The following is a 17,198-nucleotide window of genomic DNA, read 5'->3' as shown; positions in this document are numbered from 1 at the left end:
ATCGAGATGGGGAGAATACCTGAATCAAAGGCCTCATCATACAGTCTTCTAGGTCAGGGGACCAGGAGATCAGCATACTTGCAATACAACTTAACTGGGAATTCATCCCTGCCGGGAGATCTACCCTTGTGCATGGATTGGAGCGTGACTAATGTCAGACTCCTCAATAGGACCCTCTAAACCCTCCTTGAGGTTCCTGGCTAGGAACAGCAGCTGAATCAAGCACAGCAGTTCATCTGCATCTGCTTCAATGTACATGCCCTCGCTAGGATAAAGGGATTGATAAAAGAGTCAATTCCTCTTGAGTGCTGACTATGTCTCCTGAATCCCACCTAATCTGCATTAGGGTATGTCGAGGTTGTTCCTGATGGATCAACCAAGCTAGCAGTCATCCACCCTTATCCCCTTCCCCATGAATCTGCACATCCTGCCCATTCCTATCAAACTTCAGCAGCGATTCTTTAATCTCACAATGGCAGACCAATACCCTTGCCAATTCTTCCTCTGTCCACCATTCCTCCACAATGTCTTTCTCCAGTTCTGACACTGCCACTTCTATCTTTTGCAATGTCTCCTGCAGTGTCCTCTTGACTCCAGTTATTTTGGCTATACAGACCCCTCGGATAGTAGGTTTGAAGGCCTCCCATAGGATCCCCTCTTCCTACAGAGATCCCTCGTGAATGTCGAAAACTATCGCTATCTCCTACCGAAATGTTTACTCAAGGCCCCCACAAATATGCCCCCACAAATATATAATCAAGGCGAGACAAGGAACCATGTGCTCACGAGAAATAAGAATAGTCCTGCTCCTATCCATGTGACTCCCACAATGATTCCACCAAATCCAAATCCCCAACTATCCTCCGCATTGGCACCCCTGCCTGCTGTTTCAGTAGACCTGTCTTCCCCAGGAAGGTTCCAAAAATGATGGTGTAGATACAGATTATTTTTCCCACACTTGCAAACGTATACACTATTTGTCTGGGCACACCAGTGGTATTAGGAAGGCCCAATGCAACGGAGATGGGCTATGAGGGAAATATGATTAATGGATTCCCATTAACATAACAAAATATCCAGTATATTTCTATCTTATTCTGAGTCTACATTGTGTACGAGATGTCTAAAAGGTTTAGAAAGATAATTGGGCCTCATCACAAGTTTGGCGGTAGCTGTGTCGATAAAACCAGCACTGCTGCCACCAAACTCGTGAAAATACCGACACCCAGCAATGGGCAATTACTGGGGTATTCCGACCCCGCCGGACTAGGTAATTACCCATTGCCGGGTGCCAGTAATTGTCAGTCCCCATTCCTATTTGAGCCCAATAGGGCTCAATGGGAATGGGGAACATGGTAGCTACCGTCAAGTTCTGCTCGCGGGTGCCGGTATGACCACCAGGACAGACCTGGTGGGTGTAATGGCACCCGCGAGCAGAACTCATAGTTTGCTGGTCCGAGAACTATGGTATCGGCAGCTTACCGGTACCGTAGTTCCCGGACTGGCAAACTTGTAGTGACCCCCAATGTTTTGTATCCACATAGCATATTATTTTCATTTTGTCCAAATAAGGTATACAAATGTGGACAGCAAAGCACATGAGTGAAGGATAGGTAAAGCAAAGGGAAAGGCTGTTTCAAACATATCCCAGGTAACACAAGAAACCTCCACTTCCAGATACTGATCCTCTTGTGTAAAATCTGTTTGAAAAACAGCATTGTAGATATGAATGTGCAAGATGTCAGAATGTGCCAGACACACCACCACCACATACTGTTCCCGTACACCAGGGCAACTGTATGTCCAGGAGAGCCCATCGTGCATCTCACTCTAACATGCAAATCAAAAGTGTAAAATTTCTTCAGGCAGTTTGAAGAAATAGCTACATGTTGTGACTGCTCATTGTTAGCAAACTGCATGTTGAGAAACAGTGAGCACTAACTGGATAGCAGATGTATGCAGTAACACATATAAGCTTCTCACAGCACTTCCAAGATGGCCATCACCTTCAGCCCACACTAGGAAGCCACCTATGCAGCTTTATCTCCCGCCCTCCCACGCTTTAGCCGGCACCTTCAACAAAGGACCACATCTAAGGCCCCTGTCTGAGCCTGTCCCGGGGTAGGAAGGCTGGGAGCCACCCATCCCCATTTTCACCCCTCAGCAAACCATGGAACTGTCCTCAGGCAGGAAGCCTGTTATCCCACAAACGTGTTCCTCTAAAACTCCATGCATCCTGCAGAATACCTGTGATTAATGGCTGAACATTGTCATTGTATCCCCACTAATCATAACGACTGTTTCAACCAAAGTGTGCCTACACTGCTCTGCCTTCATTGCCTTACTTATTCTCATGTACTGCTTCTTTCATTGCATCTTGTGTCTCTTTTTGCAAACTTGAAGCCTGATGTGTGTATCTTAACATCTTGCACTCCTTTTTGCACTGAATTATGTGTCACATTTTGCAAGTTTTTAAGTCTGTTGTATGTTTTTAACTTCTCTGCACTCATCTGTAGTACTAAAGTACTCCCAGTGCATCTGCTCTCTTGTTTGTCTTGGCTACTAGGCCACATGGTGAGTATGTGCACAGACTGGACTCTGTGTCGCACTCCTTTTTCCTCTTTCCTCCAAATGTACTCTGCTGCCCCAATGGCACTTAACAACTCCCCTGTCTTCTCTAACTGCTACACTATCACCTATCCTCCCTCTCTCACGAATTATAGAAGATAAAAGCTTAAAAACATTGTGACCACTGACCCTAGCCTACACATCACAGACACCTATGTCAGTGCAACTTCCAGACAGATTTTCACTGATGTCCTCTTCTCTGTCCCCTCTCTAGGTCCATGGACTCCTCATCTCAACACTCCTCTCTCTCCTCTCACATATTTTCCCATTAATGGTGACACCAAATGGGAAGTCTTCTTGGTGGGCTTCACATCATCCAGGTGTATCATTAATGTCTATCACACTGGCACTGTCTTGGTTCAGGGTCCTCAACCCAGCCTCCATCTCTTTGACCAGCACCTGCGGTCCCTCATTGATTTCCTTTCCGCATCTGCTACTCCCTCTTCTGCTCTCTCTGCCCCCACCTGACTGGTGTACCATGACCCTGTAACCCCTCTCTGAAAACATTCAAAGGTGGAGACCTCTTGCATATAGTCATGCTTAATGCTGGTTCTGCCATCAAACACTACCAACATCTTCCTCCTTCTTTTAGACATTGACCTCGATATCCTTGCTCGTATCAAGATGTGGTTCAATTCTATACAATCATCTCCAAGCCTTGCCCTAACCATGCTGGCAGTGGGGTTGCTGTGATTTTCCCTGAGTGGGTCCCTTCTTCCCTCATACCCACCCAGCCTTACTCTTCCTTCGAGAGTCTGGTTTGCAAACTGTTCATCTATACCACCTCCTCTCTGACCATTTCCACTATCTACAAGCCGCCTGGCTCTTGCACCCTGGCGCTCTCTGAATGGGCAGATTTCTCATCCTCTCTCCTCACAACAACCTCTAGACTCCTTCTCATGGGAGATTTCAACATCCACCTGGTCTCCTCAATCATGGCATCCACTCTCTTTCGTGTCCATTGCACCTCACTCTCCCTCGCCATTCCTCCTTCAGGTCCAACCCACTCAGGTGTACACACTCTTGATGCTTTCATCCACACTGACGTTCCACTCTCCTCCCCACTGATCACCCCTCTCTCCTTTTCAGACCACTCTCTCCTCTCCTCTCACCTGCGTCCTCTGGGCCCTCTGACCTCATCTCGCCCAGCCCTGCCAACCTTATTTGCGAAAAAACACTGATGAAACACGTGTCAGCTAATGCATCTAAATCCACCTTCATCCCCACTTTCCCTCTGAGCAACCTCCATCTTGCCATTGATAACATTCTTGAAATTCTTGCCCAGTCATGAGGATCTGCCTGAAACCTGCCTCTAAGTCTGACACCTGGTACAACTCTGAACTTGTAGCCCTGAAACTCAAGTGCAGAGATGCGGAACAGAAGTGGCAGACTTCAGGCCCACCCTCTGACAAATTGGCCAGTTACCTGCTCCAAAGGCAATACAGACTCTCCATCCGCAACATGAAAAAGGGCCCACATCCATGTCTCTAGTGCATCCAACAACACGGCTGAACTCTTTGATACCTGCAGGGAATTAGCCAATCCTTCCGCAGTCTCCTCCTCGCCTCTTCTGTCCCAGGCCCTCTGCAATGCATTGGCCGCCCACTTCATTGCAAAAACTCAGGACATCTTGAGCACCCTTGAGTCCCTCTCCCACTCCCCTTCCTCCAACCACCTGCCTCCTGTGGCCTCCCACCCTTCTTCTGCCTTTCTATCCTCCTTCTCCCCAATCACACCTGATGAAGTCACCAGAGTTGTCCAATCTATAATGGTCTCCTCCAAACAGCTTTCCCTGTGCTCCTCCTGAAGGATTAAGGACAATATTGGCTCTCTTAGCCCTGCAATTGCTGATTTTTGCAACCACTCTTTAGCTACTGGATCTTTCCCCTCTTCCCACAAGCACTCCATTGTGTTCTCTCTCCTGAAAAAACCTTCTGCAGGCCCCTCTTGTCAAGCCAACTATCACCCCATATCTATCATTCGGTTACTTGGGGAACTCTTGGAGAAGCCGGTCTTCCCCAAACATACCCAGCACACTGAACTTGTTGGTCACCTACACAAAATCAATCTAGATTCTGAGCATTTAGAGGCACGGAAACGGCTCATCTGAACAACTGTGAGGAACTGCTCGCATCTCTTGATTCCAACTCTCCAGCTGTTTTCATTCTTCTTGATCTCATTTGATATGCTCAACCACTCCATCCTCATAAAATGGCTCCATTATGCCCTGGATATCTGGGAGCAGGCAATGTACTGGTTAACCTCCTTCCTCAGTGACCGTCCATCCTAGTTTATGCTGGGCTCTCCCCCCATCTCTATCTCCCCCTGGGGTGTCCCCCAGGGTTCCAACCTCTCTTCCTGGCTCTTTAACACCTTTCTTGCTCCACTGGCATACCTCATTTCCACCTTCACCTCTAACTTCCAGTGTTACGAAGATGACACACAACTCTTCTTCAAACTTCCATCTGACCCTCTACTTACTTCCTCCACCATTCCAGACTGACTATCTGCTATCCAGTCCTGGTGCACTTCCAGTGATCCTTGCATCAATGCCAGCAAGACTGAGATCCTTCTGATGGGAAATCCTACCCCCTCATTCTTTCCCTCACTCTGGCCATCCTCTATGGGCTCTCCCCCTTTCTCCTTCATCTGAAGCCAGCAATCTTGGAGTCATCTTTGACTTCTCTCTTTCCTTCCTCCCTCACCTTGCCAAAGAGGTCCACTTTCAACTCCTCAAAGGAATTCTCCCTTTCCTCACTTTCCCTCAGAAGCTCAATGTCTCTAGAGCTCTGGTTCTTTCTAAGTTACTCTACTGCAATAGCCTTTTTCCTTAATGTACCATCTTCTTCCAAACAACCCATCCAGCTAATCCAGAATAAGGCTGCAAGACATATCCTTGACCTCAAGCCCAGGCACCACTTCTCTCCAGCCCCTAAAACACTCCACGGGCTCCCTGTTGCTGCAACTATCACAGTAAAATCCCTCTGCATCATCCATAAGGCTGCCTGGGACCAGGGACCGCACTATGTACAACTTGCTCTCACTAAATACTCTCCCTCCAGATCTTTACATTCCTCCAGCACCAACTATCTGTCTGTAAAGCACTTTGCTAAACAGAGAGCTGGTGGCTGATCTATTTTCTCAGCAAGCTTCCTCTTCGTCTTGAGCTGCATCTCATCAAGTTCTTGAAGGTCCCCAAGACTTTCCTTTTCACCTCTTCCTTCCCTTCATCCCTCCTCTCCTAAAACCCACAGTTGCTGAGATTGGTGACCAGGGCCCTTATGTGTCCTCTGGGGTCCTTGTCTCCCACACCCAATCACCTTCAGCCTCCGCGCACTCCCAGCACTTTCCCTGGAACCCGCTGGCCATTGCAACCACATGCCTGCACTTATTTATTTCTAGCTGACCACTCACCCAGGCACTTGCAGCTGCTCACTATCTAGCATTTCCCTCCTGGTAACCCTAGCACTTGCCCCCATTCCATCATCCCTTCTCTTCTCTCTGCACTTGCACTTTCTGAATGCTCACAAGGCATAGTAGGTCCGCCCCTATCTTCCATTGTCTTATTTGATTTTTATTCCAATGTTCTCTCCCTGTTGCCCAGAGGGTGCTTTGAAACACAATTTATTTGATATACAAGCACCTTAGAAATGCACAATTAAATAAATAAAGGATTAATTCATTAAGGTTCAGGATCTTATGCACAGTTTTGATTGATATTTTATTTCTATCGCGCTCGTACACAAGTGTTTCAGAGCGCGTTGTCACTAAGCATATCATCAACAGTGGTAACAACCCTCTGGAAAATCATCCTTATCTAGAATCAGTGGAAAAGCTTCCTCTGCTCCCACGGAGGTATATACTAAGCGTAGGATTTTCATCAGTAACAAACAATAACCCAGGCCATTGCCACGTGGCATATGAACATGGGAAAATGTATTACAGTTTCCTTGAGTGTGTCTGCTCAACACAAACTAGGCAGTATGGGCCTCTTTCCTTAATTGCTTTTTGGGAAAAAGTTATAGGTGACAGTAGGAGAGGTAACACCTACTTTTACCACCCAAAAGGAGACCTTGTGTACCAAAATGTTGCATCAGGATCTTGATGTTCACTATCAGACCACTTCGTGTGTGCATGATTTTGAAAGCAAAGCCCATAGTCAGTGTGCTTTTTCAGATGATGTGTTCCTTTTAAAACACATATGTACCACTTGTTGTAAAACATTTACTCAGCCATTGTCAGCCTTTAAGTGAAGATAAAGGGCCTCATTACTAGGTAGCCGTCAACCATGTAACACTGTTTCTGCCGCCTGAAATCCTGGTGCCACCTGACCTGGGATCTCAGGCAGTGGAAATCGCAAGTCCTCATTCCCATAGAGTCACATATGGGTCCCATATGGGAGTGGGGGGACGGAAGTACCAGCACCGTTTCTAATGGTGCAAGTGCTTCCGTGAAAACTGGGCCTACCTGGTCTGATGGGCCCACTAGGTGGGACCTTACCAGGCGCAGGGGCCCGGGCAGGCACAGTTGTAGCCTGCACGTCCGGATCGGGTGCCAGTATGTTGCTAGCAGCACCCTTAATTCCAGACCGGCAGACTTGTAATGAGGCCCATAGTCTTACCCCAAGAATATATGTTGTTTCTTCAGCCAACCTTAAATTACCATAAATGTGCTTTGACAATTGCAGTCTTACCACAATTTTCAGCATCACCCAATAAAACCACCAGCATTGTCACATTGCAGAGCAGGTCCGCATGCATGAGGAATGTAATGTGGTCTCTGGTTATTGAAACTGTCTCTGCTGATCATTGAATAAGGCATCTTTCACGGTTTAGGTCTGTTTGATTGAAATGAATTGACCTTTTCCTCTTTGACCTAATTTGTTTGGTTGTTTTTTTGCTCGAAATTCTGGGGCGAGACCTCCTGCAGTAACCAACCTCCTACTTCCCCCCAACGCAATCTGTTCTCTTACCCCGCAGCAGATATATATTTATTTTATGTTGACCGAATTTTAACAAAAAAAGATCAAAACTATTCAGTCAAATTGGAAAAGTTAATTTGACTTTCGATCAAGTATGCTAATACCTTTTTCTCCACTTTGAAACTCATGGTGTATGAACCAACTAGAAGGGTATAAGAAAAACCTTTTTGGGAAGAACTAATTTTATGGTAGCTGACAGAAACACCACAGAGTCCAGGTGGATGAAGATATCCTTGATACTCCTATAAGGCAGACATGCCATGAGGAAGCAGATATGCTACTTGCCGCTCTATAGAGCCAGGAGAAGTTCTCAAGTTCTCTACCTGGCTAACATAGCCTACTTTCTAGTAGGAGGACAGCAAATGCTCTGATTGACCAAATGCAGATATTACACCAGCAGGGCCATAAAGTTGGTGACTTATTCCACCCCAAGACACCAGAAGTGAGAGGGAAGGTCACAATACTAGGTTCTTACTTGAGAATCTTGAGTGAGCTGCTAAGAAGAAGAAGGGCAGAACGGTTGTATAATATAGACTGTTTGACAAGGACCCTTCATGCACGAGGGAACAATACCAATTCAAGTTATCATGAAACTCGAGAAAGCCTAGGTCTAGGAGGGATCTGTTGTAAAGTCTAAAAAGTCTGTTAAAGTTTAGGTCCAGGAGGGGCCTGTCATGAAACCTTCAGAAATCTGAAGCCAAGGTCGAGAGTGACCTGTTGGAAAAAACGGGAAAGAAGGTCCAGGAAGAATTGGTCATGAAAACCTGCGAAAGAAATGGTCTAGGGAAGAGTGAGTGCATCTCTTTTTTTAATAAATCAACAGAAGTACCCACTCTCCTAGCAGTTTCTGTAGATTGACATGATAACATTCATTGTATAAGTTGCTGTTCCGATGCACTGAGGATGGGCATGTGTGTCTGGCTGACATACCCTGGAGCAGACATTGTGGGAAGGTGAGAGCAGGTGTGCTGCTGTATATTAGGACCTTCTGCGCTCTCTTCCCAACTGTAACCTGACCCTGGCATGGTACAGTTGGTTGCAGTGCAAATATCTCAGAAACTGTGCATCCTAGGGCCTTGAAACATGGTTTCTTCCCCGTGTCAGGACCAGTCCCTCTACGACCACATTGATGTTTTGCCAATTTTAGACAACCGTCTCATGTGTGAAGCTACAAAAATCCAGGGAAAGTGGTGTGGTGTCCAAATGTCATGTAGCTAGTAATGTCCAGAGGGTCCTAACAAGTAACTATACAACATTTGGTGCCAATTGGTGAAACAGTGTGGAATTGTATAAGGAACAAGGCTTCGCCAAGCCACAAACCCACAAACACATTTTGCCTTGTGTTGAAATCTGGGGAACAGGGTGGCGTGTCCAAATGTCATGTAGCCAGTAATGTCTGAAGGTCCTAACAGGAAACTATTCAACATGTGGTGCAGATTGTCGAAACAGTGTGGAATTGTAAAAGTAACAAAGCTTTGCCAAGTTACAAACCCACAAATAAATGTAGAGTTTTGCTTGAATCTGGGGAAAGGGGGGGGATTCCAAATGGCATGTAGGCATGTAGCCAGTAATGTCTGAGGGTCCTTTCAAAATGTGCTGCAGATTGGTGAGACAGTGTGGATTTGTATATGGCATATATGTGTTGTAGGGGGGTCCCAAAATGTCTTTTTTCCCATAGACTGAATGGAGAAAAAACTTTGCTCACGCATATCCTCCCCAAACTGCTGGTTGGATTTTGACCAAATTTGTGACAGGAGTGATGGCTTGGTCCCGAACGTGTGCTTTTGTAAATTTGGTGGAAATCTGTCCAGTAGGTTTTTTTTAAAACAACCAAAAAGTAGGTCTAAAAAAATTAGTGATATCTATGACCGCTCAGTGGACACACTTTCCTGTTTGTTCCGCGGACAGGGCACTGATTGGCCAATTGGCTTACGTCATGTCCGTGGACAGATGACGTGTTCACTGATTGGTTGGAGTGAAGTGTGATGTGCGTCACATTTTCTCGATGCGCCCGACATCTTGAATTCGCGGACCCCACCCGCGGTCCGCAGACAACACGGTTAAAACATATAAAAAAACACAACTTTTCACTTGTCAAACTTATCAAATAATCTCTGGGAGGTGAGGGGTGATGAGGATGGGATATGGCTGCATGAAGCAAAAAATGAGGTACTTTTTGCTGCAAAAATGTGCGAACGGTTTGGATGTTCGCGAACAGTCATGTCAAGTTCGCGGACACCTCTGCATTACAGGGCTGGTGAAAAGCAGTTCTTGAATAGCTTATAACTTTTGCGTCACTTAATGAAACTGCATGAAATTTTACATTTATATTCTTAACCCGGTTCTGAATGGTTTTAGTGTGATTCTGTCAAGAGGGGGCAAAATTAGAGGTGGGGTCCCAGAATATTGTAAAGGCTTATAAATGAGGTGCCATTTGACGAATCTACACAAAAGTTTGCAAAACGATTTTAGGTCTAGATATAAATGGTTTTGTAAAGTCTGAATGGATTTTGACAAGTGGGGCCAAAATTAGAGGGGGGTTCACAAAATATTGTAAAGGCTTATAAATGAGGCCATTTGACAAATCTAAACTTACACTGGCAACATGCTTATAGATCAAGGTATAAATGTTTTTGCAAAGTCTGGTGGGATTCTGTCAAGAGGTGGCAAAATAAGAGGGGAGGTCCAAAAATATTATAAATGCGGTGCAATTTGATGAATCTACACATACGTTTGTAAAAAGATGTCAGATCTAGATCTAAATGTTTTTGTAAAGTCTGAATTGATTTTGCCAAGTGGGGGTTAACTTATATGACCCCTTGTATGTGAATGCATTTGACACTTTGGAAAAAATAAAACATGAGTGAATTTCCAGCAAACTTGCATAAGGAGTACTGGCATGTACATTAAAGCATGGTTTTTCAAATGGGCCTGTGTTTTATTTTTTGACAAGTGTCATAATGTAGGTACAAAAAATAGTGATAGACCTTTGGTGACTGAGGTATAGCCTGTGGCCATGGGCAGTGTTGAGATTGTCCGGGTCATGGTATAAGGTCATGACACAGACAATCTGTTTATTGTCCATGACCGCTAGGGACAAAAAATTGTGTTAAAGTGGCCATGTCCACCTGGGACCGGCTATGTGGTAAATGTATTCAAAGGTAGGATAGGTTTGAAAGGGAAAATAAGTGCTTGTGGTAGTATGTTCATAGGGTTTTGCAGGCTGCCATGGCAAGGGAAGAGGGGCTTTGTACGGAGCCCCTACTTCTCTTTCCATGTTGGCTGTCTTGGTAAAGGATTTCCTGCTGTAGGAAGGATAATCCTTCCTTCTTACAGGAGGACGCCAGACCCTGGGTTCTCGCTTTGGGAACCAGGTGTGCTAATGGCCTTTATCCCCCATTTCAGGGGCTGCAATGGATGATATTGGTCTCCTCCTTATTTATTTATGTATTCATTTATTTATAACGCGCTAAAGCCCGCAGACATCAGGCTGTGTGGTTACAGTATTTGTTGAGGAAGTTGAGGTGGAGGAAGACAGCTTACTACTTGCTGAGAAAGGAACAACCTTTCTGAGAGCATTGCAGTCATTGGATTGGGTGTGGTGGCGCATGGAGGTGGTCCCGTAGGAGTACTGTCCAGGTAGTCTGCGAATGAATAAAAATTGCACTTGGTGCATTTCACTTTGGTATCATTAACCTGGTACACTCCCAAGAGTAGTAAAGAACTGGCACACCCATGATTCCATCTTGCTGTTAGAAGTAGGCACTTCCTCGACCTCATCTTCTTGGTCCTCTTCATTTTCTTTGGAAGTACTACACTTTTTTGTTGTGATGGTCCACCATCTGGTGGTGGTAGTGGCTCTTGGGGAGGAGGGATGGAAATAACTGATGCCATTTTTAAGATAAATAGCAGTTTTGATAACATTCTTCTGAGTGTGTACTGTGAACTAGATTGTTCATGGATAATGAGTACGAAAAGGTGTAGGAGGTGAGCAAGGGAAATTTTGAAGTTGAAAATTCCTAGATCAGTAGAACATGCAGTTCCAAACTGTCTTTGAAGCACAGATCCGATCACGAAGTGCAGTCCCTTCGCGAACATGTCACCATGCCGTGCACAAGCGTATGGCCATGTGGCACTGTCCAGAAGGTCTGCGATGAAGTCAGATGTTCCCAGACATTTACGGATGCAAAATTATTTCAAAAAGTTGCAAAATGTGTATAGATGTGTTAAAAATGATTCTACAAGGTGGGAAATGGCAGAGTTTTAAGGTGAAACTTTGTAAATTGGCCAGAAATATTGCTTATTGGGTATGTATGATTTTTAATAAGTTGTAAGAAAATAGCATGCATGGTAAAAACCTATGAAATTCAATGGAAAAACATTGTTACAGGGACGTTATGGTCACAGGTAAAACCAAATACCTCAGAAATTTGCCAGTTATGGTAAACTAAGCAACCATAGCTCGTGCCACTACCTTCCACTGCTAAAACTAATACCCAGGATATCAAAGATGATATCACAAATGTCATTGATAACATCACTGATGACATCACATATCTGGCTCACTTATTTTGGTTCACTGTTATTAAAATATTAAAATTCAAAAGGTGCTGTATATCAAAACGTTAACCTTGTTGTATGTTCTTAAAGTACTTTCCTTAGGGTTTGGTTTCAGCTCATGGTGCACATGCATGGGGCAATAGCAGTCCTCAAACACACAGTTCATTTGTATACAGGAAGATAAACTTTAATGTTATTAACATTTTCTTATGATGCTGTTTCTTTCTTCCTTACTTTAGTTTCCCTGTATGTGCCTCTGATTTATATGCATTGTGGGTCTTCATATTTATTGTTTGTACTAGCACAAGTGTGTAGTAAGTCTTGAATTGTTAGCTAGTTGTCACATGTTTAACATTACACAATCGCCCCTGACATCTTGTTACCAACATAATAAAAACACCCCGTTATAGGTAGGGATTTTTCATCAACATTAATTTCACATGTGATGTCATCAGTGATGTCATCAATGACATTTGTGATATCATCTTTTATATCCTTGGTGTTAGTCTTAGCAGTGCACAGTGGTGAAGTGAGTTATGGCTGCTTAGCTTACCATAATTGGCAAATTTCTGAGGTTTTTCGGTTTTACCTGTTACCATAACATCCCTGTAACAATGTTTTTCCATTGAATTTCATTAGTGCAACTTAACTGTAATGTCCCTTTAACAAAGTTTTTTCATTGAATATATTTATATATCTATATAAATAAAAATGTAAATGTTCGTTTTTTCAAAATCTTAAATCTCTGAAAGTTCTTCACCGATTGCTTTGAAATTTTGACAGAACATTACATTCCAATATGCGTGTGTTTTTATATACCTACTATACATAGATTTCACACCTTTTGTAGGTAAATAACATGCTTTTCTGAAAAACAGTAATATGTACCAAGAAGGAAGAGGGGTTCACATGTATGCAACCGGAGAGCAAATCGCCGGGATAAACTGCAATAAGCACAGGAATCAAGTCGGGGGATAGATCAGGTCAAGGAAAGTAAAATTTCATCAATCTTTAATGGACACATATTCAATTATATCGTACATAGTACAAAGAGAAAACAATAGTAGAGAAAACAAAAAGGAAAAATTATATATTCTTTTTTCTTTTTCTTTTTGGTTTTTTCTTTTTGAATATATAATTTTTCCTTTTTGTTTTCTCTAGTTAATTCAAACTACCATTATAATTTTCCCAGTGTATTTATTCCAATATGTTAGGAATACTATCAAGCTTATATGCACTTTAATAGGAAATGTGGAGTATTGATGGTATGTTTTTATGCTGCTTTTATTGTCATTTCAGCACTATGTACGATATAATTGAATATGTGTCCATTAAAGATTGATGAAATTTTACTTTCCTTGACCTGATCTATCCCCCGACTTGATTCCTGTGCTTATTGCAGTTTATCCCGGCGATTTGCTCTCCGGTTGCATACATGTGAACCCCTCTTCCTTCTTGGTACATATTATTTTGGTTCTCCCCTGGGTTCATGTGGTCGGGGACGCCTATTCTTTGTTTTAATTTCTGAAAAACAGTGCCATCTGTTGGATGTAAAAGCAACACACGCTATACTAAATATTTTCATGTTTTTTCGGAAAAACAGCACCATCTGGTGGACGTGAAAGCAACACACGCTATAATAAATATTTTACGATTCCATTTCAATGTTTCCGATTTAGATTGCGCTCTGCAGCTTCAGATCTGTTTCGTTCTCAAGAGATTGAACGCGACAGGCTGAGACTGACTGAAATAGGTCAACGAGAAACAGCAGATCAGCGTCAAACACAATTCCGTGCTCAGTAATTACGCGATTATAATCGCCTTGCATTCCGGTACAACCCAGCTGATGATTATAGGTTGAGCCGGCATGTTCTCATTCTCATCGGCACTATGACTGTAGTGCGTCCTTATTGCAAGGCTCTGAAATGTAATGGATTAACTAAAGGAATTTGTTGTTCCACCGGGAAAATTAAACTGCCTCAACTTCGAGAACTGCCAGAGCCATTAAAAACTTTGCTTGCCGCATATACCGCTGAATCAAAGCATTTCCTATCTAACATCAAGAAATACAACTCATGCTTCCAAATGATGTCTTGCGGCGCAGAAATCGTAACAGCTCAATTCATGGCAACTTGTGTTTGCAATCACCATCAACAAAGCTCAAGGCCAATCTTTAGAATTGTGTGGTTTAGATCTAGACACGGATTGCTTCTCATATGGACAATCATATGTTGCATGTTCCGACTCTAGAACACAAAACATATCTTTCTTTTCCATTTAACCAAACTGAGCCACAGCAACGCGTGGCTGGGTACAGCTAGTATATATATATATATATATATATATATATATATATATATATATATATATATATATATATATATATATATATATATATATATATATATATATATACATACATATATATATATATATATATAAATCCTGGTGCTGTGAGGAAGTCCCCTCTTTTGACATGTCGTGATGTGCAGGACATCTTTGCTCATACCTTTCACAGTCTCTATGTCAAGATTCGTGAGCATTACAAATGCCTAGCAGTGTTCTAAACGCGTTGCCTGCAACAGTATTTTTATCATTGGGTGACTAAGCTGTGTGCAAGGCTCCAACTAGATCTGACCATCTGCCACAAATGTGATGAATCAACTTCTGGGACACGAGTGGTGCAGGGATGAACATCGGTTTCTAAACCATCAATCAACCCCACACCTCTAATACCCCAAAAGGAATCAGAAGCAAACTATAAACCTCCTTGTCCAATTCTGGTAAAGTGGATGGAACAGCAGGCTTATCTCCGAAAGGTTGTGGATCGTTGGTTGTTTGCAAGACAGCGAAAATACAATTATTACCCAATGATAAAAGGGACTGTCCAGTTAAGGTTGTATACAAATATCTACTTTATTATTTTCACAACACACAGTTCGAGCAACACTATGAAATACAACCCACCCTGTAAAGGAATGCAGAAGACAGATAGTTTCAAAGAAGGAAAAGGGATTCACGCTGGATGCTGACTGGAGGGTAGTAAGTATGGTAAATAATTGTGACAGTTTAAAGTTACTTGGCTTCAGCACAAAGAGACAATGGGTCTGAATATGTTTCATTGGGCCCTCTGGGAAGGATCAGGGGAACAAAACCACAATGTACCTTATTCGGTAGATGTTCTTGGTAGTCGACAGGGTCAAGTTGACTTCAGGGTGCTTTGCAGGCTTCTGTAACAGAGATCAAGACGGAAGTCAGTTGCGAGTATCAGGCGACAAGATGGTTCGGCGAGTGAAGATGGACAAACGTTTGAAGGTCAGACTACACAGTGGCTCTGGGTCAGGAATCATTGTCTCAGTGCTGGTCGGCGGTTCTGAAGCACTGGTTGAGAGGTCTCGGATGTCTGTAACTGACTGCGGCTTGGCAACATCAGCTCTGCAGTCGGTTGTAGTTCGAGGAACTTGACTCTCCTTAAAATGACATTTAAGGCGGACATTGGTAGATGCTCGTCGAGGCACTTGCCCCAGCTTCTTCAATGGGCTTGTGTTGTGCTTTAAGGCAGGTGACCCAAAGTTGAGGAGTATGTTGTGGCTTTTTCCTTAGTTGTAGGTTCAGGGACCTTCTGGCACTTCCCACTTAGGAAGGTTGCTGCATAGCCTAGCAGGGCACGCTGTGTGTTGACTGGGTACAGGTTCTGGAGAGGCTGGAGGGTCCTCTGGATTCAGTATCTCCCTCTGTTCCTGGGAGATGTTTTGGGGGAGGGATTGCGGTACCCTCTTTGGAAATTGTGGCCTTTTTTGAAAGGCATAAGATGTAAGGCAGACTCCATCATCAGACAGGGTCTAACTATGAGTTTTTCTCGCTACTCCTTGCAAAGTCATCAGATGATGTGTCAAAAGAGGGGCGCAGCCTTCTTTTAATGCCAAATCGGCCACAGAGATTGGTGTAGGCCAATCCTGTGGTCCCCACCACCAATCTCCTGTATGCATGAGGTTACAACCTGAGGGTTTTGCAAGAGGAAAGGTAAAGGGATGAAACATGTGATAATAAGTCCACATAACTTCATGTCTACTGTGGATCAAAGAGTCTCTTTGGTTAATGGATCTCTCTGTGGTTTCTGATTGAAGCAGAAGGCCTCCTTTGAATATGCATTGAGACCATACTCGCTGGTTCCTGCAAACCACATTCTGGTACCTGTTAGGCGATCATCAGCACATCAGGCCTCCCCACATCAGAACACTGCTCACATTCCCCAAACATCTCCACCCCAGCTTCGAGGCTCAAGGGATTCGGTGAACCCACAGAACCGAAGACACCGTACCTTCTTTGGTGTACGGGCTCGTTTACAGCCTTTCCTGCACTGGCAACTGCCTTGGAGGATGTATCGCAGAAGGGACGGCGTTACGTCATCACGTCGGTCACGTGATACAGTGTGGCGTTCCTCACGTGATCTTGGTGGACGTCACATGGCCCAGAGACGTCACATGACCCAGGGACACACAGTATAAAGAGCTGAGAGACAGGACGATCATTGCTTCTCAGCTGGCTTCGGACCCTGTTTGGCGTTGTTACTTGCTCCTTGCTACCTCGACCACGGAACTCTATCTTGGACTCTCTTGGACACCCCTTTGTACCTTTGCCTGGAACTGTTTACCTGTTGCCGGATTTTTGGACTGCACATCGACTTGTCTTTGGATCATCCCTGAGTATCTTGCAGTACTTCTACGCCCAAGTCAAGCCCTATCCTACAGGTGGCCTACCTGGATCCACGCTTACCTGCGGTTCTACCACTCCAGGGACCGCTGTATCTTGTTGAGCCTCGAACCTCCCTACTAGGTTACCTGGGTTTCCCTTACACCAGATAGGTAAGACTCTTTAGATTATTTTGTTTACCTGCCTGTATTGTGATTGCCTGGTGCTTAACCTCATTCCTTCTTGACAGCAGCATCGGTGTTCCAGAGGCTCCGTGGATCTGGGAAGACATCTCTCACCTGTGGCCTCAAGGGTCGCACAGCGGGTTTCTATTTTG

Source organism: Ambystoma mexicanum, chromosome 3p (genome assembly GCF_040938575.1).
Source record: "Ambystoma mexicanum isolate Mex_15411 chromosome 3p, UKY_AmexF1_1, whole genome shotgun sequence".
Classification (NCBI taxonomy): Eukaryota; Metazoa; Chordata; class Amphibia; order Caudata; family Ambystomatidae; genus Ambystoma; species Ambystoma mexicanum.
The sequence above is the reverse complement of the archived record's forward strand: the minus strand, read 5'-3'. Positions refer to the sequence as shown.